A 27766-nucleotide genomic window follows, 5' to 3' on the forward strand; every position below is an offset into this window, starting at 1 on the left:
CCAGCCCATGTGCCCATAGAGGAGTGACATTTTTGATGTTTCAGAAAATATTAAAACTACAAGAAGGTTGGGATTTTCAAAGGGTAGTTAGACACCTAGATCTCATTGACTTGCATATTTAGGCACCTGCCTATGTGGCCTCAGCATCCAGCAGCACCTATTAAAGTCAATTGGATTTGCTAGGCCCTCATCATTTCTGAAGAGAAGGACACTTTTATTGGTACCTACATTTGGACTGTGGATAGGATTTTCAAAGGACATTTAGTGAGTTAAGCACCAAAATACCACTGAAATTCAATGCTTTCGGGGTGCCTATTTCCTTTAGGTTCCTTTGAAAATCCCGGGCTGTGAGTATAGCTTTAGGCTCCCATTTTTAAAAGTCTTGGACCATATGCTTCATTTCTGTACTATTAAAGGGTGCCAGGATCATAGTATTTCACTTATAGTCCAGTGGTTAAACATTGCTTGACCCAAAAGGTTTAATTCCAATAATGGGGGGTCTGTGTCAGGGCTATGTAAGTACAGGTAGCGCTTAAATTGTCCAGATGTATGCTAAAGTGGGTGTGCAGCAGGAATTTGCTTTGTCTTATTATTAATTATTATTTCTATATGTATTTGTATTACTGTAGTGCCGAGGAGCCCTAGTGACAGACCAGGACCACATTGTGCTAGATGTCATACAAACACAGAACAAAAAGAAAACCTTCCTGTCCGAAGAAGCTTGCAATCTGTATATAAGACAAGATGCAGAGGGATATACACAGATAGAAGAGAACAAGTAAACAATGAGATAATATTGGTCAATGTGATAGGCACAGGTTCTTCTTATGTCTCTGTGTTTATTAGTCTCAGCAGCTTTCAAATCAAAGGACTGTTTTAGTGGGACTTTCCCCTTTAAATTTCCTACTTTTTGACCAGCCACTCCTCTTTTTTTCCATCCACATCTCCCTTTCAATCCCAGGAATTCAATTCCTTTTGAGGAAACTGCCACAAATTTGGCACTTGTACCTGTTTTCTGACTAGAGCTGCGTGAATAATTAAATAGAAGATTCACTGAATAATGCATTCAGAAATGTTCAAATCACATATATTATTCATTGAATGTTATTTAACCAGCTCTACCACTGACTAACTTGCACCCAAAATGTGACTTACCCTAACATTTATTTCAGTGCGGAAATTAGCCCATTAACTAGACTGCTTAAAGGTTAATGATTGCATTAGCCCAGGGAACTATATAATCAATATCGCTAAGAATAATCCCAACAATGTTTTGCATTTCTATTGCCCCTCCACCAGAAGATCTTAAAATGCTTTTACAAACATTAACAAAGTAAGCCATGCAACAATCCTTTGAAGCAGGGAAAGGATATTATTGTATATTAGAAGCTTACTGAGACAATCATTTGGGAGAATGAAACAACTAGGACAGTGCACTTTACTACATAACATTGGAAGGAAGGAAATTTAGAATATTGTAACCAATTAAAACAACATGAGAAGGATATAAAGTGGTCATCTTGAAATGTCAAACTTTACCCATATTTATCATTCAGCAATATCTGAAAAAACACAATCCCTAGAATAGGGAAATACCTGCTCTGTCCTGGATACCACTGTGTGATAACTGTGGACAAATTATGACTTTTCAAAGGCAATTACTATAGGCAACCTTAGCTGGAATTTGAACAGGACACTAGACTTAATACCTCTGCATTTACAAAAGATCTTTAATGACCACAAGTCATAAAGTACCAGACCTTAATTATATCTCAACAGCATATCATCTCAGAGTACTCATTCAATTTTCCTCCAGAGGGGAAAGAGCCCATCTCTGCATAATCAATGCCAGGTCTTGAAGTATCTAGGATTTCTTTGGAGGGGACCCATAGAACTACTGAACATACCAGATCCTGATTAGTAGCCCTGTGTAATTCTTCTGATCCACTAAATCAGGGTGATTTATTTAGATAATTGATGGGCAAACAGAATTTCACTAACATAATCATCATGGTAAAGGTTGAGCAAATAGATATTGTAACAGATGTATTGGCTACAATTTTCATGAGCTACAAAGTGGTATTTTTGGAGAGAGTTAGACCTAAAAATCTTAATAAAATTCAGTAGGAGTTGGATGCATAGGCGCCGACTTTCCCCCTGCCTGGTGGGTGCCCGAACCCCACCCCCCGGCCCCTGCCCCACCTCTTCCCGCCCCTGCACTGTCCTTGCCCCACCCCCATTCCACCACTTACCCAAAGTCCCCGCCCCACCTTATCTTTTCCCACCCAGCCCTGCCCCCTTCCCATGCCATTCCACCCCCTTCTCCAAAGTCCCCGCCATGCCATATCTCTTCTCCGCCTCCTCCCATGAGCATGCTGCATTCCCGCTCCTGCCCCTCCCTCCTGGAAAGTCCTAAGCACTGCCAAGCAGCTGTTAAGCAGTCGGGGGGCAGGAAGCACTGGGAGGGAGGGGGAGGATCAGGGATGCAGTGTGCTTGGGAGGGGGTGAGGAGGCGAGGCAGGGGCAGGGGGAGCTTGGCTGCCGATGGGTGCAGAGCACTCGCTAATTTTTCCCCATGCGTGCTCCAGCCCTGGAGCACCCATGGAGTCAGAGCCTGTGGTTGGATGCCTAACTCCCTTTGGCTTCTTTGAAAATATCAACCTTAATTACATTGTAAGCATAACAAACCATAGCCACATGTGCATAGCTTGGTTGTTACCTGCTACCTTAAACACCAAAAACACATGGCTGAACTACCTGAGATAAAGGACAACTCTTTCAGCTCAGACATAGTGCCTAGTTACATTTACAGCCCCCACCACGGTATACTGTGAGCATCTCATAGTGGATTAATCGTCGCAACACTCCAGTAAGGTAAGAAAGTATTATCCCCATTTTACAGATTACAAACAGAGGCACAGAGTAATAAAGTGACTTACCCAAGGTAACATGGGAAGTCTATAGCAAGGGAACCCATGTTATCCTCATCCCCAGTCCAGCTGCCTAACCTCAAAATAATCATTACTCTTTACTAGGCTATATAGTTGATGGGGCCAGCCCTAGAGGGAGTCCTGATCACACATAATAGACAGATCACAGCTTTTCTGAGCCAGGACCCTTGTCTGTAGGTGACCTAATTTGCTATGATAGCTATATCAATCATTATACAAACCATACAAATCTGGATCAGAACAATATATATGTATTCCATAAAGAGCAAGCTTCTCCTTTTCTAAATTTTCATCTTATCACTTTTAGGCAGCCCCGAAGTCATGAAGAGTAAAATATTGAAATGCACTCGTATTCTTGTTGGTCAAAACTTCAGATCTATGAAATGAAAGGTGTTTTATCAAATGTTCATGTAAATGTTACATCTAATGGTCATCGATTTTAAGCAGCCAGTGGCCATCACTCTCAGTGTGTTTTGAACTTACATGTGGGCCTGAGCTGCACAATTCAAATCCATATCTGAGTTTCTAAGCCACCAACACTGCAAGGTTTGTGTGATGTTTGAATCCAGACTTTTGGGTCGACCAGTTACACAGAAGCTCAGTGCAAATTTCAGCCCCAGAATTCAGTTCAGAACTTGAGCCTCTGCAAAGTTTTGTGATATTCAGATCTATGGTTTTGAGTTGGGCCCATCTCTCCTTGAAATTGAAAAAGAAAATGCATGGGGAGAAGAAGAGGGGAGTAACAAAACACCAACAATGGACTTAGAAACACAAATCCAGCATCAAAGACATAGATGTTTGATGCTACTGGCTCATCTTTCACACTGTTTTATTAATTTTGAATGCTGTGCATGTTATGCAATGATCTGTTCTGTAGGGAGACTATCAAAGCCATAAACAAAGAGATCAAAGAAAGCCTGTAATTTAAATGAGCATGAAGGGTGTCATATTTTCCTTAATTTTAATACTTAGATTTCCAGTTTACAGTGACCTTCCCATGAAATGACCCCATCATTTAACTATAGGAAATATTGTTTTTCTTTATATGGTGTTCTTTCTTATCGTGAGTATCTGTGGTGCTCTGGCAATGATCTCTAACTATTCATCCTTAAAGGAGACAAGAGAAGGATTATTCCTATGGAAAATGGACCACATGCTTCTTTGTTTGACTACTAACCTGTTTTTAACGCATCAAACTAGCTGACCCTTTGACAGATGATTTAATGGACTATAACTGCAATCAGTTTTTTTTTTTTCATTTTCACTGAAGTCAATGTGAGTTTTGCTAGTGACTTTACTGGAAACAGGACGGAGTTTATTGTGGCCACATATATACATTTGCCTTTTAATGGATCTTCCAAGGGTGAAAGACATTCATGTATGCATCTTCCTTTGTACAATCAATGGGAATAGTTTTTAAAACCCCGAGGACCTTATCCAAAGTCCATTGGAGCCTTTTCATTAATAACAGAGGACTTTTGATTCAGGCACTTCATACTTGGGGGCAATTTGCAAAAAAATTCACCTAAACTACATCCATGGACAAAACTGTTAGCTGTGCACTCATCTCCCCATTTTGTGCCTGCAATCAAATGCATGATATGCACAATTACAGTTTTGTGCCTGCCCATGCTTATTTTGGGAGGCAATTTAACCACTTATTTTTGAAATTGTTGCCTTTTATGTCTTTGTTATGCATTATCTGAGTTGTATAAAATACAATTTAAGAATATTACTTGATACTACAAGATGCTGAGTTGATATTGAGACTCCACAGGTGTTACAGTCACATGGAATCTGATGGAATCAATCTCCTAAGTGTCTGTCTTGCTATGTGAACCCTTTCTAGTGCAATCTGTCCAAAGGAAATACACCATCATTGTTTTTAGCACAGATAATGTATATTAAATCCATTCTGAATCTCTCTCTCTTGCTGCTTAGTTTCAGCTCCAGTGCTAGCGTTAGACATTGAAATTATGCATTTTCTTTTCTCTGGTGCAACTACTCATTAAAAAAAAATCACAAAAATTCCGCAACTACAATTTCTGATCTTTCACCTCTTCTATAAATTCAACTTGCTGGTAGTTTTCTTACGCAGAAAATGGCATGCACAATCTCTGGTGAGTTATCTAATGCAGGCTGCTCATGGATGGCTGGCATTCTGAATACAGTGAGACTCTGCCTATAAACATCTTATGATGAAATGAATCATCATCACCTTTTCCACTCTCCTATGATTCCTGCCAAGGCGGAATGAAGTAGCATCTGTTTCTCCATAATGGACCAATGAAAAGCCACTGCCACACTTTTCTGTGGTTATACTTTCTCTCCTTAGCTTCCAGGACTGCTTGCCAGGATTATATTGTCTGGCGTGTCTTCATCCACATCAGCATTTTGCAGTATAACTGGGGCTTGGATTCAGGGTACTCAGTGTCTACAGAGGCCCACTTATTCATTGGTATTATTTATCTAGCAGCATCGGTGTGCAGAACCCTCCACTACAATACACAAAAGCCAGCATGCTTGTCAGAGAGCCACCTAAGCTAGCCAGCCAATGAGAGATGCTGACAAGAAGGGTGTGTGCTAAGCCCCATCCCTCTCACACAGATAGGTGCGTAGTGCAGGCTGCAGAGAGGGACTTAGATCTCTGGTAGTGATTCTCAGCTGTGAAAGCCTTCCCTGGAGTTGGGTGCCTTTGCCATTTTACCAAGAAGGCAAGGGAGGAGGAGTTCCTTCCTAACTTTTAGCCCAGTGATTAGGGTATGCACCTGGGATGTGGTAGACTCCTAGATCAAGTCCTCCCTCCACTTCAGAGGGAGAAGGGATGTGAACAGGGATCTACGACCCCTCAGCTGGGTGCCTTAATCATTGAGCTATAGGCTAGTCAAATGATAGGCTCCCTCAGTCTCTCTTGAGGAAACTGTTGCACGTTTGATAAATACTTGAGGAGTCATTGGGGTGGGGCAGGGAGAAGAAACAGCACACACAGGTATGAGAATGACTGTAGCCCGGTAGCTAGAGCATTCACCCAGGACATGGGAGACCCAGGATCCAGTTCTCCTGCTACTGTGACTATGTATTCACAGTGAAATACAAGCCTCCTCCTCCTTTCCTGAGCTGCTTTGTGTGAAGTCACCTGAGGGGCCTGATCTGGTAGGGTCCTTTGAGCATGCCTACTGGATCAGGTCCCATATACAACATAGGCAGCTAAACACCTATCTTTCCTGGTTTGTGCAATGATCTGGGGCTTAGGTGAAAGATAGGAGTACGGATACCTAGAATCAGGCATCAGTGCACATGCTCAGAGGCAGAAACATAGGCACCAAGGGAATTTTTACTGCAAAAACTTAGGCACCAAGTGAGCTTAGGTGCCCACAGGGATTAGTAGGAGTTTTGGGCATAGAAGTTGTCTCACAAGTGGACCTAGACACCTACAGTGAAGACTTATGTGCTTAATTCCTTTTGTGCATCCAGGCCTTCCTCTGTGCCTCTGTTTCCCAATCTATAAAATAACAGTACAGACCTCCGTGTAAAGTGCTTTAGTATCTATAAAAGAAAAAGCCCTAATATAAGAGCTAGCTATTATCATCTACACTCCTGTCCTTTTTAAAATTCCACCTGTCCTGCATGATGAATGCCACTAATTAACTCTGAATTCCTGTTAAAAAGGCAGGATTATACCGGTGCAATAAATATGTTTGCTGGCTCACCATGATTTGAACTCATTCCCAGAAATTTCGTTTCATGAAAGCAATACATCTAGGAAAGATATCACAGTGTCAACTATTCTAGTGCTGTAAAACTCCTCCTAGAAACTCTTTCTCACAACAGCAGCATTTTCGGGAAGTAAGGAAAAGTCTCGGAGTAATGGGAAAGGCACTTATCCTTCAGTAACAATTCCTGACAGGCAACTAACACATTATCCCTGGATCAATATTATCCAACATGTTTATGGGTGGGTGTATTAGCTGCTTGCAGGGGCAGCAGTATAGCCATAGGAGTGAATGTGTACTGTTCAAAGAAGAGACTATATGAAATACTCCAGTGATTCTAAGGTGTTAGATATTGTCTTTCCATTATGTGTATTAGTTTAAATTTCCTCTGCAGAGCAGGGAGCCACATGAGGATTTAGTCACAAATATTGATGTTGTAGCAAAAACAATCTGTCACAACTCTCAGACATAACAGGGCAAGGAAATCATTACCATGAGGTGCATACAAATTGTATCTATCTACCTATTCCTTTAGTTAAAGCAATGGGTCTTTACTGTTCACAGGCAACAACTGTATTTGAGGGGGGAAAAGAGTCCCTCTGGATCTCATCTCATTTCTGTACCTGCAAAATATCCCACCAATTTTCCTCTCCCTGCTCAGAGCACTGATAATAGTTATAAATGTCTAGCCAACCTGTACTGTAACTAACGCTTCTGTTTCTTTGAAAAAAATGTGCCTATTTTCAAATATTAGTCTTGGGAGATCTGTTTTTAACCATTAGCATGGACTGCCTGTAGGATAAGAGAACAGAAATGGCCATACTGGGTCAGACCAACGACTCATCTGGCCCAGTATCCTGTCTCTGAAAGGGCTGGTACCAGATGCTTCAGAGGAAACAGAACAGGGCAATTTTGAGCTACCCATCCCCTGTGGTCCAGTTCCAGTTTCTGGCAGTCGGAGGTACAGGGACACCCAGAGCATGGTGTTGTATCTCTGCTCATCTTGGCTAATAGCCATCAATGGACCTATCCTCCATGAATTTATCTAATTCTCTTCTGAACCCACTTATACTTTTGGCCTTCACAACATACCATGGCAAAGAATGGCACAGTTTGTGCATCGTGTGAAGAAGTATTTCCTTATGTTTGTTTTAAACCTGCTGCCTGTTCATTTCATCAGGTGACCCCTAGTTTTGTGTTATGTAAAGGTATTTTTTCCATATCATTCATGACATTATGGACCTCCATCAAATCTCCCTTTTAGTCATCTCTTTTCTAAGTTGAACAGTCCCAGTTTTTTAATTTCTCCTCATATGGAAGCTCTTCTATACCCCTAATCCAACCCCTGTTTCATTGCCCTTCTCTATATCTTTTCCAATTCTAATATATCTTTTTTGAGATGGGGTGACCAGAACTGCACACAGTATTCAAGGAATGGATTTATATAGTGGCATTAAATTTTCTGTTTTAATATCTCTTTCCTAATGGTTCCTAACAGTAGTAGCTTTTTTGACTGCCACTGAACATTGAGCAGATATTTTCAGGGAACTATCCACGAAGACACCCAGATCTCTTTCTTGAGTGGTAACAGCTAATTTAGGCCCCATGATTTTTTATGTATGTTTGGGATTATTTTTCCAGCAAGCATTACTTAACATTTGATGTTGATAAATGCAATCTGGCATTTTATTGCCCAGTCAACCATTTTTGTGAAATCCCTCTGTAATTCTTCACATCAGTTTTGGACTTAGCTATCCTGAGTAATTTTGTATAGTCTGCAGGTAGAAAGATATCCTGGTTATTATGAAATTGCCAAACCACCTTTGGAAGGAAAGCCAAGTGGTTCTGAATTGAGGGCCGGATCTCCAAGATTCTTCTGGCAGAAGTAATGGCCACCAGGAAAGCCACCTTCCAGGACAGGTAGAGCAAAGAACACATTGCCAACAATTCAAATGGGGGTCCTATCAGCCTTGCCAATACCAAGTTGAGATTCCAGGGATGGATTGGTTGCTGTACCTGGGGGTACAATCTCTCAAGGCCCTTAAGAAACTGACTATGGGTGGAGTTTTAGAAAAAAGAACAGCCATTCACCCACATGTGAAAAGCCAAGACTGAGGACAGAAGGACCCTAATAGATGACATGGTTAGCTCTTGCTGTTTCAGGTGGATTAAGTAGTCTAGAATAAATGGTTGTGTTGACTATGCAGGTGAGACACCTTTCTGCATAGACCAGATGGAGAACATTTTCCACTTTGCCAGGTAGGTGGCTCTAGTTGATGGTTTTCTGCTCCCTAAAAGCACTACTTGAACCAGTCCCAAACATGGTGGCTTTGTGAGGTTCAGCCATGGAGCTTCCAGGCCATGAGATGAAGGGTTGAGGTTTGGGTGACATAGGCAGACATGATCCTGGGATATCAGGTCTGGAAATGGAGGTAGATGGATTGTTGTTTCCATCAAGAGGTCTAGGAGCATGGTGAATCAGTGCTGATGGGTCAGGCCGGGACAATCAGGATGACTAGCACTTTGTCCCTTCTGACCTCAGCAAGATCTTTGTTTGAGAGGAATGGGAGGGAACGTGTAGAGAAGATGACCTGTGCAAGGGAGGAGGAAGGCATCTGCAAGTGACCTTGGACTGTGACCCAGTAAGGAGAAGAATTGGAAACACTTCCTGTTGTGCTTCATCTGGAAAAATGACTTTCATGACATCTGAATGAAGGGACCACTTGCGGTGGTTGGAGAAGGATCTGCTGAGGTTACCTTGTTCTGCAACCCCAGGAGATAGGAAGCATCAATGTGGATCAAGTGGGCTATGCAGAATTCCCACAAGCGAAGTGCTTCCTGGCACAGGTGAAAGGAGTGTGATACACCCTGCCTGTTGATATAAAACATTGCTGTTGTGCTGAGAACTGACATGCACTTGCATGGCACTGGAATGCCCGGCAGGCCTGCCCTGAGCTCCCTGACATTAATGTGTAGCGAAAGATCTTCCGGAAACCAGAGGCCTTGAGTTCTGAGGGATCCGAAGGGAGCTCCCAAGCCTATCACAGAAGAATATGTGATGAGAGACACGGGTGGTTGGGGTCTTCAGAATGGGACTCCTGAACACACTGCCAGTGGGTCCAACTACCAGTGGAAGGTTGGGGAAGTGTGATGACCGCGTCAAAGTGGTTTGGGCATGGTGATTATACAGACACCAGCCAGGCCTGGAGAGGTCTGAGCTGAAGTCTCATATGCCTCACCACGTAGTTGCGTGATGCCATGTGGCCCTGGAGCTTTAAGCAGTTTCTCGCTGTGATGATGGGGTGATTTCTGATGCTCTCCATAAGCATCCCTATTGCTTAGACCCAAGCATCCAGGAGGAAGGCTCTGGCTTGGACCAAGTCGAGATTCTCCCTCATAAACTCTATCCTTTGAACCAGGGAGAGAGTAGACTTCTGCACATTTATTAGCAGACCTAAGTCCTGGAAAGTTGACTGTGTAACTTTACATCAGACTCTATTTGGGCCTTGAGCCAAGCTCTGATCTGCCAGTCGTCAAGGTAAGGGTAGACCTGAACCCTCTGTCTCTTCAGAAAGGCTGCGACAACTACCATGCACTTTGTGAACTGAGTGACTCAGCTCTGAGGGAGGTTGAAGTGCTGCCTCCATGAGGATAAATCTGCGCGTAGTGTCTCTAGCCTTTTGGTGAGGGTCCTGAAGTCTTTGCAGATAGTACAGTGCTCCCGCAGGTGAGCTTCCCCTGGGCACTTAAGGCAGCTGAAATGGGGGTCACTAGTACTAGTCATTGGTAAGTGACTAGTAAGTCATTGGTAAGATTAACCCTGGTGAACAGGGTTCGCTAACCTAACTGTTTATCTAACAACTGATACTTAACTAAGAATAAAGATAACTGTATACAATGAGTATACAATGAGTATAGCAAAGTCCACTGAAGGAGTACTTGCGAATGCAAAGATGAGGTAGTTCCAGCAACTGTCTTGGACTGTGGGTCAGCAGGACTCTTTATACCAGTGCTATGAGTGCACAACTCCAGGGGGAACCAGAACAGACTCAACGGATACCACTGAGGGAAAAACTTCACAGTGACGGTGCTTGAGGTGAGCACATACCTACACTGGAATGGATGTGAGCAAGCACTCAAAGAAAAACTATGACTTTGGGGAGTTGTCAGCCTCCGCCTTTGCTCTGCCAACGATGGCAGCATTGGTCCTCTGCATATATCTTTGTGTTTTCTTCTATATTGCCCTTCACATATGGGAAAAAGAATCCCCAGAAAGTCACTGTATTACCTTCCTTCAAATCCCTCTCTAAAACTCACCACCGCTGTTACGACTACCAAATATTGCCATCTGCCAGCAAGCAGGCTAGCAGGAAGTGGAGACCTGTGTGTTGTGCTAATTTTGCTCAGTTTGTTACCACTGGTAATGCCAGGGGATGCTCAGATAAATATTTTGTATAAAATGGCTAATTGTTATTTTGATTGGCAACCACTGATAATATCAAGTATAATGAAAGGCTCAATTGGTATTATTGTTTTTCTGTAATATGCAATTCCCTAGCAACTGTGATTTAACCTTCAGTTGCCTCATTGGACTATATTCACTGAAACTGGTGCCAGCAGGTGTAAATTCTAGCCTGTTCTTTGTGGACAATGATGGTGAAGAAAAGGTTAAGGAGCAGCTCTTTTCCCAGAAAGCCTTGCCCAGGCACCCTCTAGCCATGCTCACAGGAGAGGCAAAGGTCAAAAGGGAGCAGCTTATCTCAGTCAGGGCAGACGAAGTAGTTGCATGTTGCAGGCTCCTGCCGAGAAGCCACCAAGGCCCACTACCAAGCCACCCCAAGCAATCGCAGATGATAAGACGTGATTGCAAGAGGAAGACTCTTTGAAGCAGGGACAGAGAGACTCCGGGAGGGACTCAGAGGCAAAGCAGTGATGCTAACAGAGGAAAAGAAGTTGGGTAGGAAGTGGCACAGGGAGCAGGCGTAGGGGTGTCCACCCCCGTAGGCCATACATTTTGAATTATTGTTTCATTGGCCATTGGGTTGGAACCCAGTGGAGCAGGGGGGACTCAGGTTCCCCTATCTCTGACCATTGACTCTCACCGCTAGGTAAGGTGGCCAATGACCTTCTCCACTGGGTGATATGGCTCTTGACTCTCCCTATTTGGTACTATAGCCATTGACTCTAGATGCTAAGTAACATAACCAAGAGTACCACTGCCAGGAGGTGCTGCCAGGACCAGACCTGAACCACCACTCTTCTCTTACTTTCTGAAGAATCCCCTGGTAATCCTACTGTCCTGACTAATAGATTAATTCTAATGGCATATGTAAAAAATCTGTTAAGCAACTCACTCAAAGTGTGAGATAAATCTTTCTCCATCTGAAATGATGTAATATATGAAATAATATAACACAACTTCGGATAACTACAGAGCATCAATTTTGTCCAGAACAACAATTTACTAAAACACATAGCTCACAGAGGTAGAAATTTAACTGATTCTAGTTTAAAATGCATATCTATTTCCTTTTTTTAAAAAAACAAAACAAAACAAAATGAAGGCTTTCTTTAAAATCCTTTTCTTGTCTAGCATGTCTTTTAGAGATTTTTTTTCTCCAGTGAGTCTCAGGATTAAGCATGGAGCAACCAAGGACATGTTTTCCTCAGGCACCAGATTCTCTCTACTGGATCTTCCTTCATTTGATTCACTTCGGTGATTGTATTATCTGTCTAGTGGTTTTTCTTGTATGGTCTCCTTTGAATATTTACACATAGTGAAAAATTCAGAGACCTTAAAATAGATTGAGATGCATTATTGTCTGAATATAGACCACACAGAGAAGCAGACAAAGGACAATTTCTGAAATCTAATTTAACAGTACACTGGTTAATGCCTAGATGCTGCCTGCTTCTGTGCTGCTCATTGCAGTCTGTTGTTTTTCATGAAATACTTGCTTAGGATCTGCAATGCAGTAGGAGTCCTTTTTACTTCACTGCAATTTTCCTCACATTTTTTTTTTACATCCCAGTACAGTTCTGTGCATATAAATGCAAAAAAAAAAGTACATATTTTTGCATCACAATTTAGAGGTGTTAATTGTTAATGAATATTGTTACCAGACATATTTAAATAATTAGCACATTAAATGAATTGGATAAACAGTATTTTCTGCAGAAACAATTCACTGAAGACACGGAGCCGTTTTGAAATTCATGCTATTCTTATGCTGCCCTCAAATGAACCATCTCAATATAGAGATCTCTGATGGTACAGGATGCCCCAAAATGCTGCAGTACTGTAGCTCTCATAGTCTACATGCCTCACCAATACTTAATACTTTATAAATATTAATGATTTACCAAGAAATAATGAATACAGCTCTGTTTTTTCTGCTTCAAAATATATAGAAACTGATTTCAGTTGCACCATCTGATTACTAGAAAATGGATTCCTGGCAAAAAAAATAATTCCCGTTACTTTACAAAACGGATCCATTTGGGCTCAATTAGACAGCATTATTTTGAAAATTGTATATTAAAATTTTAAAAAATGAAGTAATTATTTTGGCGTACATACGCTGGCTGAGGGCTCCATGGTGCTGTAAGCTTGAAATCTAGCTGGGGATTCAATGACACTCAGAGAAGTGTGGTAAGAAAGGAGATGAAACTTTGTGCAAGGGGGGAAAACATTAGAAGAGTCATGAGCCCCGATTACCCCTGAATATATGCATTGTCCTACCTAATGATACCCATTCATCTATCCTGCTAAATATCGTCACATTATTTTAGCCTGTAAAATATTTTAATAAAATCAGGTGTCAAATTCCAGCTTAATTATGAAGTAATTGGTGCAATCAAAGTGACTATGTCCTTTGGGTTTTGCATGATTGGAGTGAGGATATTTCTATGTGACAGGAAGGATAGTCTTGTGCTTAAATTAAGAGACAGACACTCTGGTGATTTGGGTTTAATGATTAGGTTTGTCAGACATTTCATGTGACCTTGAGCAATTTTCACTCTGTTCCCCATCTGAAAATAGGAATAAAATACTTCCTGTCTCTCACTCTTTACTGTCTTGTCCATTTAGACTGCACATTTATCAAAGACAGAGAATGTTTATGCACACTACCTTTTCAAAACTAGATCCCAGTCTCGGGCTTGTCTATAGAGTGGGTAATGCACACTATGGGGTGTGATTTCTTGAACACAATAACATGTTGCACATTAACTGGTTTGTGTGGACCCCGCTGGTGAGCACCAAAGGTTCCCCAGTGTGCTTTAACATACAGCATCTATAGTGCACACCAGCAATGTTTACATGGACCAATTAGTGTGCAATAGATTAGCATGCTTTAGAAATCACATCTCCATTGAGTACACTACACCACCGTGTAGACAAGTCCTCACTTGGGGCTTTTGGGTGCTATCATAATACATCAACATTTATTAAAATAAGACATAAAAATAAAATATATAATATTAATTTGCAAAGGCAGAGCTAGATTTGGAACAATAAACAGCATTTGTTTTCTCTCGTTGACAGTCATGTCTGACAATTTGAATTCAGTTCAGCATCCTTGCTAAACCATTAACCATAAAGATAAGTGCTTTAAGCAACAGAATACTTGTTTAACAGTGAATAATTCTCAGAGTAAAGAAAATTGTATTTTAAAATTTACACGTCTATACCCAAGACACCCTTCCTGAGAGTGGATCATATGGTGAGCCACAGAATAGAACAAGCATCTAAAACATAACCCCCCTTTGACTGATTTTGATTAAGAGTCCTCTCAGTCTAAAAGTGGGAATATTTAGTACCCTGCATAAGAGCCTATGGTGGAGGCATTAGGGCCTGATACAACTCTCAGCTATGACTGAAGTCCTTAAAGTCTTTGTCATCAGTGGGAATTGGATAGGGCCCTTAGCTCTAATTTCAGTTGGCTGACTCCAGAAGGTCTGTAACTGCTCTCAGTAATTGCCTTTAACTTCAGTAACTCCTGGTCCTTGCTGAAAGCTGGATTTATGGAGCTTAGACAAGACTCTTTTCAGAAAGGAGAATGGGAGAAAGTGTGGGTCCTCTGGATTTTATGTAAATAAATCATTTTAAAAAGCCTCCTGAGCATTTAAAGTGCTGTTTTTAGTATAGCTATTGAATCAGAACAATTTGTACAGTTCAATGGAGACAACCCTAAATTCTTGGCCATCTTTTGTTGCTTTCACTAAAGGCTGCCTGTTTTTACAAGAATTGTATATTAAAAATGCACATATATGTATACATACCTATGTATATAATTGGTCAGTTTAAAGATCACCATCTACTGGCATATAAAAATAAGATCATCTTTGGTATTGATCATAAATATGTAGGTTCAATAAAGTTGTTATCCAATAAAAATGGTTTCTTGTATCCAGTTCAAGATACATATGAGAAAGTTGGGTAATGCCACCCCTATCACAAGTACTGTACAATTCCTCTGTACAGTAATGCAATATATATAACTGAAACAATAATGATTATAAATTTTGGGGGGCAGAGACCATGTCTACTTATGTGTTTCTAATGCACCCTGCACACTGGGGTTCTGAGATTAATTGGGGGCTTTGAATGCTACTGCAATACAAATATATTAAATATCCTTTTATTACTTTTGCATCTAAAGTTACAAAAACCATTAAAACAAAATATACAAAGTTATTCAAAAAGGTTAAGTCTATGAACTACTGACACTGCTGCAGTCATGATTTTTCCTTCCTAAATGTAATAGTTTTCACTTGTCTTTAAGGAATTTCATCTTGTTAAATTCAGACCAATTTGTCAAGGTCCCTTTGAATTTTAAACCTCTCCTCCTTAATACTTACAACCCCTCCCAGCTTGGTGTCATCTGCAAATTTTATAAGTATACTCTGTATTCCATTATTCAAGTCATTACTGAAAATATTGACTAGTCCCAGACCCAGGACTGAACCCCTGTGGAACCCCACTAGAGTACGGTCTTTTAATCAGTTGCGCACTCACCTTTATAGTAAATTCATCTAGACCAGTGGTTTTCAACCTTCCACATGCAGACTCCTAACAAATTTTGGATGGAGGTGCAGACACCTTTGGAAATCTTATACATAGTCTGCGGGCCCACAGGGATCTAGACCACCTTTCCCTAGTTTGCTTAGGAGAATGTCACCTGGAGCTGTGTCAAAAGCCTTACTAAAATCAATGTACATCACTTCTACTGCTTCCCCCCATCCACAAGGTCTGTAATCCTATCAGAGAAGGAAATTAATTTGCATTGGCATGATTTGTTCTTGATAAATCCATGCTGATTATTCCTTATAAACCTGTTGCCCTCTTGCTGCTCACAAATTAATTGTTCAATACATGGAAAGATACTGGAGCAAATTGTTAAAGTTAAGCTGATGGCTCTGTGATTCCCCATTGTGACATTACCCAGGGTACAATCTGGGATATTGGACAGTTGTGGCCCTTCAGGTCTCCAACCTGGGGTGCCGTGTGTGTTGCTTCGCTGTGAGAGCAGCCGTCCCTGGCTGGCTCACACCCAGCCTTCAGCATGTAAACTGCCCCCAGCAATACTGCAAGAGTGCTTCAGACAGCCTGCCTGCCACTCTTGAATTACGCTGCAGAGAGACACCAGCAAATTCCCAGTCCCACACTTGTGTGTCTTGTACTGCCCAGTACCCTTCTGGACAATATAACCTCATATAAAGTCTGTCATTTCATTAAATGAAAATGATATACACACACTTTGTTATCTCTAATAGAGTTTCCCAAACAAACACAAACTGATTTAGATAAAATAAAACAAGTTTATTAACTATAGAAAGACAAATTGTAAGTGATTACAAGTAATGGGGCATAAAAGTCAGAACTGCTTACAAAGAAATAAAAGGTAAAATGAAAACTAATACCTAATTTAACAAGCTAAAATGAATTCAAAGCAAAGGATCTCTCTCACCACATGTTCTAGCAGTCTTACTGTCTGAACTCCTTTCCGACAGGATTCCCCTCACCCTGTTCAAAACTGTTTCTTTATTCCCCAGGTGTTATGGTTGTCATGGATAGAGAGAGAGGAGAAATACTTTTGGGCCTCTGTTCTCCTTTCTTATAGTTCCTTTTTTCTTTGAAAATCATCTCTGGCTAAAGTTTAGGAGACCAAGAGTCTGTTTGCATGGGAATTTCCAGCTGTTCCGTTGCCAAGATCTAAATTTCTTGCTCAGACCCTTCTTCCTGCCAAAGAATGGCTGCTTAATTAGGTGGCAGTCCATTTAATTATGCTGACATCTGGTTGAGGTGCTGGCTACTCTTTTGTCTCTGGGGAACTGAACTGAAGCTGTTTCCCTAGACTTGGAACATCTCTTATACAGTAGAATGTCATAACTTTGCATATAATGTTACCACACATTTTACCAGAACAATAATGTTCAGAAGATTATGTGTTTTCTAATGATACCTCATGAGGTATACTTCCTACAAAATTTATCATAGTTTTGAAAAAGTGGTTAACATAAGGGTACAGACTGTCACACCCATGTCCTCTTTGTTGCCCCTTTTAAAGATAGGTGCTATGTTTGCTCTTCTCCAATCTTCTGAGACCTTTCCCAGCCTCCAGGAGTTCTCAAAAATGATTGCTTCAGCCGGTTCCTTAAGTACCCCTAGGATGAATTTTATCAGGCTCTGCTGACTTGAATACATATACCGGTAACTTATCTGAAGGCTTGTCTACACTTAAATTTTATTGCGCTCTAATTTGCTGGCTCAGGGGTATGAAAAATCACCCCCAAGCTCAACAAGTTTGAGCGCTTTAATGTGCTAGTGTGGACAGACTCTGAGCGCTGTGATCCACGCTCCCAGCACTCAGAGCTATTCCCCTCGTAGAGGTGGATTACCAGGAGTGCTGGAGAGCTCTCTCCCAGAGCTCGTGCATGACCAAACTCACACTGCAAAGTGCTGCCACGGGAGCGCTCCCACAGCAGTGCTTTGAAGTTTCTAGTGTAGACGTCGCCTTATTCTTTAACCAGTCCTTTCCCTATTTTGGCTTGCATTCCTTCCCCCTCGTTGTAAATATTGTGTTAAGTGTCTGGTCATCATTAACCTTTTTAGTGAAGACTGAAACAAAATAGGCATAAGCCGTTGTGACTTTGTCCCTACATACTTGTGCTCTTCTTTTATACTCTTCCTTACCAATTTGACCATGTTTCTGCTTTTTGTAGGAGGTGGAAGTGTTAAGGCAGTTGAATAGTGGCCTGGTTTTTTGGATTCAAAACTCAGACCTGCAGTAGCCAAAATAACTCCTGTAACTATTACTACTAATAGTAACTATTATTTGTGTGCGTCATCCATTAGGGGCAACATCATTCCCCAATAATTCAAACAAAGGTCCTCTGCAGTTCCAGTTACATGCAGGGCCAAAGTCATTACTGTTGCTTCCTGTAAAAATGGCTATTTAGTACTCAATGAAGTTAGAGAAAGGATGGGAGAGAGGCAAATGAACAAATACAGAAGATTCATCTAGAAACCTCAGAGAGCCTGAGGTTTTACTTATAGAGTGAATTTATTTTCTGCAATAAAGGGAATGGTAATTAAGCAGAATTGGCAGAAAATGAGTCCAAGTGTCTTAGCTCACTTGTCTTCAAGTGGAAATGTAAATGTGAAACTGAACTTGAAGTGACATTGTGGGACAATAACTGGGATACTGTTCAGATCCATGTTACAAACTCACCTTGCTCAGTCATACTAACATGTTTTCTTCTGCTTCCAAAACAAAAGTCGATCTATTGAATGGGAGTTTGGGCAAGCGACTACCAATGGATTTAATAGAGGTGAGCTCAATTGCTGGTCACCCTAGTCCATTAATTGTATGGCTGTGGTAAACTCAAGAAATTGCCCAAACACATACAAAGAAGAAGTGTGCTACTAAAACTAGTGGATTTACACTGGTGTATTCAAGAGCACAATTATCCCCTCAGTGAAGAGAAGAAGCTTGCCCCTTTGTAGGTTTTCCAAATCCATTACTGTACAAAGCTTTAGTATATGTATTCAGATGCATACAGCTCTGAAGACAATGGAAGGTCAAATGAAGGTAAAAAAGTGAGATTTGACAGTCTAAGTAAAGACCATCTAGCCCAGCATAAAAACAAAATTGTAGAAAGGCCCAAATAGAACACTATTGATCCACTGATAGAAGCAGATGAACAGTGTACTTTATACAAACTGATAAAAGCAAAAATAAGCCTGTGCCAACAAGTCAGCCTACATGAAATAATGAAAACTGTGTAATCATCTTATTCCACAGTGACTTGAATTACATCTTCCATGTGGCTTGATAGCCCTGTTTTAATTAGAAAAAAATAACTGTAAATACATTTGTCAGCTCTCTAGGGTCACGTAATTGCAGAATTCGCCTGTAGTCAAGCTTCCTTCACAGCCTCACCGAGAGCACTAGAAAGTCAAAGACACACTAACTTTATTGCAGCCCAGATAAACTAAGTTCACTACCGCTGTTTCTGTTACGCACCTTAAGTAAGTATTTTAAAAGCCATAGATAATGGTGCAGTTTCAACTGATTAGTTTCAATGAAACAGAAAAGAGAACACCTTTCAGGAGAACAGTGTTTTTCAAACCAAAAACCATGTTAGGGATACAACATACATTTTGTTTATTTCAATTAATTACGTTTCTGCAAGGCAACCAAATGACTTTTTGTTAATTTGACATGTCAACTGTTAAACAAACATTTTCCTGTCCCATTTCCATTATTACAACCCTAGTTATTTTACCATATCAGAGCCCTATTCGTTCTGCTAGTATTTTACCTTCAAATTCATGATTTTAGTCAGGCATTTAGGTTTATATATTTTATTTAAGCAGGACTCCATGTAGTGGTAATCTGAATGAAAATTGAGAATTTATTTGGTATTCCACAGAAGTCTATTGGGTTTTGATGGGAAAGGTTGAATCTTTAATAGCTGGAGAAACACAGCCACAATGGACCTCGAATATCAAACGCCTCACCAGGCTGAACAATGCAATCATTAACAAGAGTGAGTATTCAGCTTTACGCCTGTAAGCAAATATTTCCCCCCACCCATTTTTTTAAAGCAGCAGTAGAGATAGATATGAACCAGAAAAGAGTCAGTGATTTGGACCTGATCCAAAGCCCACTGTAGTTAATGGGAGTCTTTCCATAGACTTCATTTGGGGTTTCAACCTGACTGTTAATGACTGTCTACATTTTTTTTAAATTTGTTTTGGGAGTGAAGGACAGATCATTGAAGAGTTACAATCCTTCATGGAGGGATCTATCAAATCCCACAGAGAACTGGGAAATCAGCATTACAATACAATACATTGTTTTCATCAGTCTCCTTCCGAGACCGATCTTTAGCTTTCATTTTTGGCTTCAATCCATTCATGTATTGTGGGGACAGTTGGGAATATTTCTGTGCTTGGGTTGTTTCAGAGAAAAAAACAAACCAGCAATCGATCTTTGAAGTCATTCAAATCATGACGAGGTGAAAAATATCGTGAGTCCAGGTGTGGAGAGCTGGGAAATCTCTACAATGTTGATGAATATTGTGCATGCTTCTGTGGGTATGTCTACCCTGGCAATTAAACACCCATAGCTGGTCTGTGGAGGGTCCAAGAGCTGGGGCTTCAGCCCAAGCCCCAGTGTCTACACTGCAGTGAAACAGCCCTGTAACCCAAGCCCCACAAGCTTGAGCCAGCCACAGGTGTTTAAATGCAGTATAGACATAACCCACCACAAACACACAGGATACTTGCTATGGAGTTAGATCAAAAGGGAGCCGTTAGGAGAACCAAGAAGAAAAACCATCACAATAGCCTAGCTCTGGAACAGCCCAACAAACAAACATTCACACACAATAGCTAGGTTCAGAGCTGTGAAGAGGCAGCTCCTCAGCGCCTACCCTGTTTTGCCAAGGTTGAGAACCTAGAGATCAGAAGACACAATTCAGTTCAAAAGATCTTCCCTGCAGAAAGATGGGGGAGGAAGAAGAAAGCAGTTGTCAGTTGCTGCAGGCTGACACAGTGATGAGGGCCAGGGTCTGCAGCAAGCAGGCTTTAAATTGGTCCCCATGTGAATGGGGTTTGCACCAAGGTTAAGTTGTGTCTATTTAAGGGCTTCAGGGGACCGCTAAGAATAGATAAAACAGTATGTTGAGAGAGAAAGATTTAAAACAGCAGAGAGGCCGGAGTGCTGTTTACCTCCTGGTAAATTAATCACCCCTTGTATTGAAGAGGCTGCTTCCGTGCGCATTGTTACTGTTCAGGCTCCAAAAGAGAAACTCTCACAGGTGTCAAAGCTGTTGGGCCTGCTACGTATCAGGTTGGCAGCCAGAGGGCTGTAACCTGGAGTGAGATGGAGTCGAAGGAGTGGTTGGCGTGCAGGATCCCACCCCAAAGAAAAGTGGAAGCATGGGCCTGTCACTTGAAATGGATGCACTCAGGGGACTAGAAAAGGGTCTCCGATGGGGAAGCCTACCCAGGCACTCTAACACCAATCAGGGAGGAAACATTCTGAGTGCTTCAGGAATTAATGACGTTCAGACAGACAAATGCAATTTGGTTTTCAGAGAACCAAGTGACGACTATGAATCAATGTGGGAAGGAATTTTAATTTGGAAATCAGTGGGAAAGTGGAAACATTAGCACCGGAAACTATAAGAACGGGTGCACTTAGCTTGCCTATGTTTGGAAAAGAGAACGGAACAAATGAAGCACTCATTTTCTTTCAATTTTAAAACACCATTTCCAGTGGGATGATCATTTTAAAAGTCATTATAAACTGACCAGAAGAGCAGCTCTGTGTAGCTTGAAAGCTGCTTCTTTCACCAACTGAAGTTGGTCAAATAAAAGCTATTACCTCACCCACCTTGTCCCATTGGTGATAATAAAACTTGCCCCCACCGCATGGGATCCCCTGGGTAAGCACCAGCGTTGTATATTGTTAATGCTTATACATGCACGGGAAAGGATTTGGGGAAGGGTTGAAGGTGTGAGTGTGGAATAAAAGATTGGTTTGCAGGTTGTGAGAGGCCAAAGAGGGAGGAAGGGGGAAAGAAATGGGTTAACTCAACAATTCAGCTAGGCTCAAAAATAAGAAACAAAACTGCCACTCAAGGCCAATGCACACAAACAAGCTCCCAGTTGCCAAACAGCCAAAACCCTGTGGGAAAGGAGAGCTGAACCAGACAGACCTGAAGGGGGTTGCAAAACAAAAAAAATTGCAAAGGCCAGTGAGTGAAAGAACAACAGTCTCCCAACCCTAAAGCCGGTGTGTTTTGGGGAACCTAAGGGAGCTGCAAAAGGCCGGTTCGGACTGGTACAGAAAGCATGGAAAACAAGGATCCCTGGACAAAAATGTCCCCAAAAAAACCCAGGGCTTAAAACCCTCCCAAAATCTGAAGCAAGTCAGAGATCAACAGTGGACCCTAGACGGCCTGTGCACAGAACAGAACTTCCGTCTACCCTTCCCCCCTCTTCTTACGTTACACCCTGGCTTGGCCAGCCTTGTGTTATGCATGTGTGAGTATGAAAGTGGGTTAGGGCTTGGGTGCTAAAGCTTTCTTCCTTCCCTTAAGTAATGTGAAAAGCACCCAGCACTCACCAATGTTATTTGGTTAATAAAGCTTTAAACTTAGTCACTTGATGTGCTCCTGCATCTCCACTCCTAAAAATCCTGCGGCCTCAGCCTAATCACCTGAAGCCCCAGGCAGACTGGTAACATACATCTGTCACATCATTGTAATCACAGGCAGTTTAGATTCTGTTCTTGCCAGTATTCAGCAAGAATTACTTAAAGGATACCAGGTTTTAACAAGATTAGTTTTAGTCAGAAAAATCCTAATGTTGATATACATGGTATTCTAGCCAGTTCATAGATAAAGATATTATTGGTAGAAAAGTTAGGGTATAAATACAGTCCTGGCTTTGGGTAAGAATTACCTTAAGCAAAATAAGTCAAATATGAGCTGTGAACCAGCACTGTATTTCAAGAAATTTCCACTATGGTTGATTAAAGCTGGAATTAAACTGCCAGAACTGTAGGCTGATGAAGATAAATTGCTTGGAACTGAGAAAGAATAGAGAAGAAATAAGATGAAAGGAAGAAACCATTGAGATAATCAGGGGAGGGAAAGAAGAAGCAAGTCCTCTGCTTTTTTTGAGGTGTTATTGGCATGGTTTATGTGTCCTTGATTTTCAATAACTACTTATCCTCTATTAAAGCTCAAGAATTAATCTCACTTCGCACTATTAGAAATGTTGTGGGGAGGAGTTAATTGCCATATTTTTATCAGCAAAGTTTTCTAAAAGGTATAATTGATTAACCATTGTCCTTACAGGAGGAAAACTCTATAATCTAATAGCAGCTACAGGTTGCACTAACACTTTAGAAGGGCATTCCCTTCCATTAATACATCACTTCCGGGCTCAGGACAAATCACCACCAGGTGTAAAGAAACTAAAGGTCTTTATCTGTCACCCCTATCAGGCAAGCCTCTACATACAGTAGACTTCCTCAGCACCAGCAGTGTATGTCACAAACCAATAGTCCCATAACAGGCCTACCTTCTTACAGGGAGGCTCTAGCAGAACACAGTCTCTCAAGCCCTTAGAGAACTGCTCTGCTCCCTATTCATCCCCCAACTGATCTGTGCTCTCTCTTTTTAATCCTCCACCCCAAGCCTGGCACCTGCTTAAAGTGTGGCAAGGTAGGGTTGGTTGAGCCCACAACACCTTGTTAACCCTTTACTAGCCAATGTGTGATACTGTTGCAAATAAATAATAATAATAATAAAAGAAAAAAGCAGAGGCATACCATGCAAGTGACAGGAGGTGATAGTTCCACTCTACTCAGCACTGGTTAGGCCTCAGCTGGAGTGCTGTGTCCAATTTTGGTCACCAATGTATAGTAGTGTTGGCAATTTTGGTTGGATGTATTCCTGGAGGTTTCATCACATGACACAATCTTTAATTAAAGATTAATCTTTAATTCCTGGAGAGTCCAGGACAATCTTGGAGGGCTGGCAACCCTAATGTATAGAAAGGATGTGGAGAAACTGGAAAAGATCCAGAGGTGAATGACAAAGACGATCAAAGAGATGGAATGCAGCCATATGAGCAAAGACTGAAGGAACTGGGTATGTTTAGTTTGAAAAAGAAGAGATTAAGGGAGGATGCAATAATGGTCTTCAGATACTTGAAAGGCTGCCATAAAAGATGGAGAAAAGTTGTTCTCCCTTGTCACAGAGGCAGGACAAGAGGTAATGGGTTCAAACTACAGCATAGCAGATTTCATCAGTGATCTACAACCCATCCTGGACAATGACCCCTCGCTTTCACAGGCCTTGGGAGGTAGGCCAGTCCTCGCCCACAGACAACACGCCAACCTGAAGCATATTCTCACCAACAACCACACGCTGCACCATAGTAACTCTAACTCAGGAACCAATCCATGCAACAAACCTCGATGCCAACTCTGCTCACATATTTACACCAGCAACACCATCACATGACCTAACCAGATGAGCCACAACATCACCGGTTCATTCACCTGCACGTCCACCAATGTAATATACGCCATCATATGCCAGCAATGCCCCTCTGCTATATACATCGGCCAAACTGGACAATTCCTACGTAAAAGGATTAATGGACACAAGTCAGATATTAGGAATGGCAAGATACTAAAACCTGTACGAGAACAGTTCAACCTCCCTGGACACACCATAGCAGATCTTAAGGTGGCCATCCTGCAGCAAAAAAAACTTCAGGACCAGACTCCAAAGAGAAACTGCTGAACTTCAGTTCATTTGCAAATTTGACACCATCAGCTCAGGATTAAACAAAGACTGTGAATAGGTAGCCAACTACAAAAGCAATTTCTCCTCCCTTGGTTTTCACACCTCAGCTTCTAGAAGAGGGCCTCATCCTCCCCGATTAAACTGACCTCATTATCTCCAGACTGATTCTGGCCTGCATATTTATACCTGCCTCTGGAAATTTCCACCACATGCGTCTGACGAAATGGGTATTCACCCATGAAAGCTTATGCTCCAATACGTCTGTTAGACTATAAGGTGCCACAGGACTCTTTGCTGCTTTTTACAGATTTAGATTAAATCTCAGGAAAACTAACTCTAAGAAAAGCAATGGAACAGACTGCCTAAGGATGTTGTGGAAGCTCCTTCGCTGGAGGTTTTCCAAAAGGAGACTGGATAGCCATCTGACTTGGATGGATTAGATACAACAAATCTAACATCTTGCTAGGGGATTAGACTAGATGACCTTTGTGGTCCCTTCTAACCCTATGATTCTATGTAGGGTTTGTATACCCCATCACAATTTAAATCTCTGGAAGGGGAGGGGAAAGCTATCTAAGAGGAGAAATAGGAATAGCTTACCTTTCATGAGGGAGTTAGATTAAGAGGTCAAAAGATCATTCTTTATTTTCAAGTGCAGATACACCACTATTCCCTCTTGGTCAGGGAAAATAGAATCTTCAGCTCCACATTAAGGCCAAACAGTTTCAAAAATAGCTCTGAATCTGGGCACTTTATTTTTAGGGAGCTCAAACCATGATTTTTAAAAGAGATTAGTCATCTTGGTTGCCCAGCATAAGACACTTCAAAGGGGCTTCATTTTCGGAGGCTCGGTGCTCAGCACTTTCTGAAAATCAGGGTCCTTTAGATATATCAATTTGACACACAGAAATGGAGGCAGCCAAAAATCACTAATCATTTTTGCAAATCTCAGGCCAAAAGCAAGATATCTTTCACCTGTTTTTTCTACGTGCACATACCTAATTTTAATGAGGGCTGCAAGTGCTCAGCACCTCTGAAAATCAGGTTTCTCAATATGGGATCCCAAAAATGAACCCACACCCAGAGACCTTTTGTGACAATGTCAGCCTTGGTACTGCTTTACAGATGCACATTAAATAAAAGACGTTGGCTTTTGAACACAAAGACTCAAAATGAGGAAGAACAGTGGAGTGGAAGGGAAGGGAAAGTAAAAAAGGACAAGAAGATGGGGATGGAAGAAAAAACACTTGCTAGGAAAAGAAGGGCATTAACAATGAACAGTTCAACATTTATCTGGCTATCTCCACGTGAAAGTAATCAACTTCTAGGATCCTTGAAAAAGTTGAAAAACTTGCAATGTCAACATCTCCTGCTCCTTTACACAAAGAATGAAGAATGTCCAAAATGGACTTTTTCTAACTTCATTACACTGTAAAGGATGCTTCTTCACACTGAGAAACAATCTTATCTTTGGATAATCCAGGACGTTATCCACAAATAGCAGGATAACATTGATAAAAGATAGATAACAGGATGGGAGTAAATTTGAAGCAATAACCCTGGCATTCATTAGGCACAGTGCAGCCACAAGCCATATACTCTCTGTTGAGATATGGCTATCCCAGTTACAGATCCACTCCACTCCTTTCCATTTTGCTGTACTCTAAGCATCAACTCTACACCATTAAAACCCCTGGTTATTAAAATGTATATGTGGGTAGAACCACTCGTTACCTAAATACAATATTTATGGTATGTTGTACTGTGCATGTTTTCTTACGTTTTCCCCTTTGACTTGGTGAAGCAAAATTTCTACAGTATTGAGTTAAATTGTTCTTCATTTCAAAAATCAATTTGTATTTTATTAGCAATAATCCCAATAATTAATTTTAATATAGGATATTGACATTTTACAGGGTTTGTGGTTTTTGCTTTGCTATCTTGTGCCTGTAATACCTTCTAGGAACTTGAAGATTTCTTTCAGGCATAGGATTGAATTTTTTCCTACTAATGAAGTGGAGATTAACCTGCTATTTTTGTTTACTTCTTTCATATGCACTTTGACCACTCAATCATAACAGAGCTTCTGAAAATAAAGACAGTTAATTGCTACTGGGCCAGCAGGGGAAACTCCAATTTTGGCTCAACAAAATAGTAGCTATAAGGTTTACTTTTAACAACAGGCTAGATTGCCCCATCTCATAAAAAAAAAATAATCCATGAATGTGTCTGTGGGGGACAGAAAACCCAGTGGAACTTTCCAGTATGTATCTCATCAGATGGTAGGGGTTGGGGGCAGGGGTATAGGATTGGCAAAGAATGACCCTAAGAACCCTCAAAGCCTGACAAACACACTATGCCCAACACTTAGTTTCATAGTATTTATCTAAAGAGAGTCAAGTGAGGGATCTAATAAACCTGTCTGCCCCTGGTTCACATGTAAAATACACATTGTAAGCCAATGCAAAGGAAGCTAGTTAGCGTACAGCATCCATACGAGGATGTGAAGGAAACATGGACCCAGCTCAACAGAGAGTCTAGCAGAGAAAGATATAATAGTTCTGTGGCCCGCTGCTTCCCGCAGCTCCCATTGGCCAGGAACAGCGAACCATGGCCACTGGGAGCTGCAGGGAGCCGTGTCTGCAGATGGTCAACATCATCAAAATGTCTTGCAGCCTGTAATCAGATTACCCTGATGGGCTGCATGTGGCCTGCAGGTTGCAGGTTGCCCAGCACTGCCTTAGACTGTATGAATCTAAGGAAGGAAAGAAAGGAAAAGGAGGAAGACAATGTACCATTCTCCTTATGCCATTCCTTTAAAGGCACCCTGCAAAGGGGAAATGGTTTTTTTTTCTTTTTAGAAGAACATAACATAAGGACAGCTACTGGGTCAGACCTAGCCCAGTATCCTGTCTTCCAACAGTGGCTAAGGTGCTTCAGAAGGAATGAACAGAACAGATAATCAAGGGATCCATTCCCAGCTTCTGGCAAGGAGGTATAGTATAAACAAGGTCTAGGAAGTCATTACTTCCCCTCTCCCCGCCAATTGCATGAAGGTTTTTTGCCCTAAGAAGATCAGAAATGTCCATCGGCAGGGACTCAGGCACCCCAGGGCTATGGATTGGGAGCTCTTCCTGTCCTTAATTGAAGAAATGGGTAGATGAATCATTAGCAGAACTCTAGGTCCTCATGTTCTAGGTAAATAGGTACTATTTAGGTGCTGAGTTTTAAGAGGCCTGATTTTTAGAAGTACTGAGTGCC

General features: G+C 41.4%; 1 long non-coding RNA gene across 3 annotated transcripts in view; it reads left to right on the top strand.

Annotated features, from left to right (window-relative positions):
* Positions 1 to 27766, top strand: part of LOC120402350 — a 75215-nt gene that overhangs the window by 21276 nt on the left and 26173 nt on the right. For all 3 annotated transcript variants that reach the window (XR_005597157.1, XR_005597156.1, XR_005597158.1), the window contains exon 3: positions 630 to 778. This is a non-coding gene — a long non-coding RNA (uncharacterized LOC120402350). The remainder of the gene's footprint in view (positions 1 to 629; positions 779 to 27766) is intronic.

The sequence above is a fragment of the Mauremys reevesii genome, linkage group 3 (genome assembly GCF_016161935.1).
Source record: "Mauremys reevesii isolate NIE-2019 linkage group 3, ASM1616193v1, whole genome shotgun sequence".
In the NCBI taxonomy this organism is placed as follows: domain Eukaryota; kingdom Metazoa; phylum Chordata; order Testudines; family Geoemydidae; genus Mauremys; species Mauremys reevesii.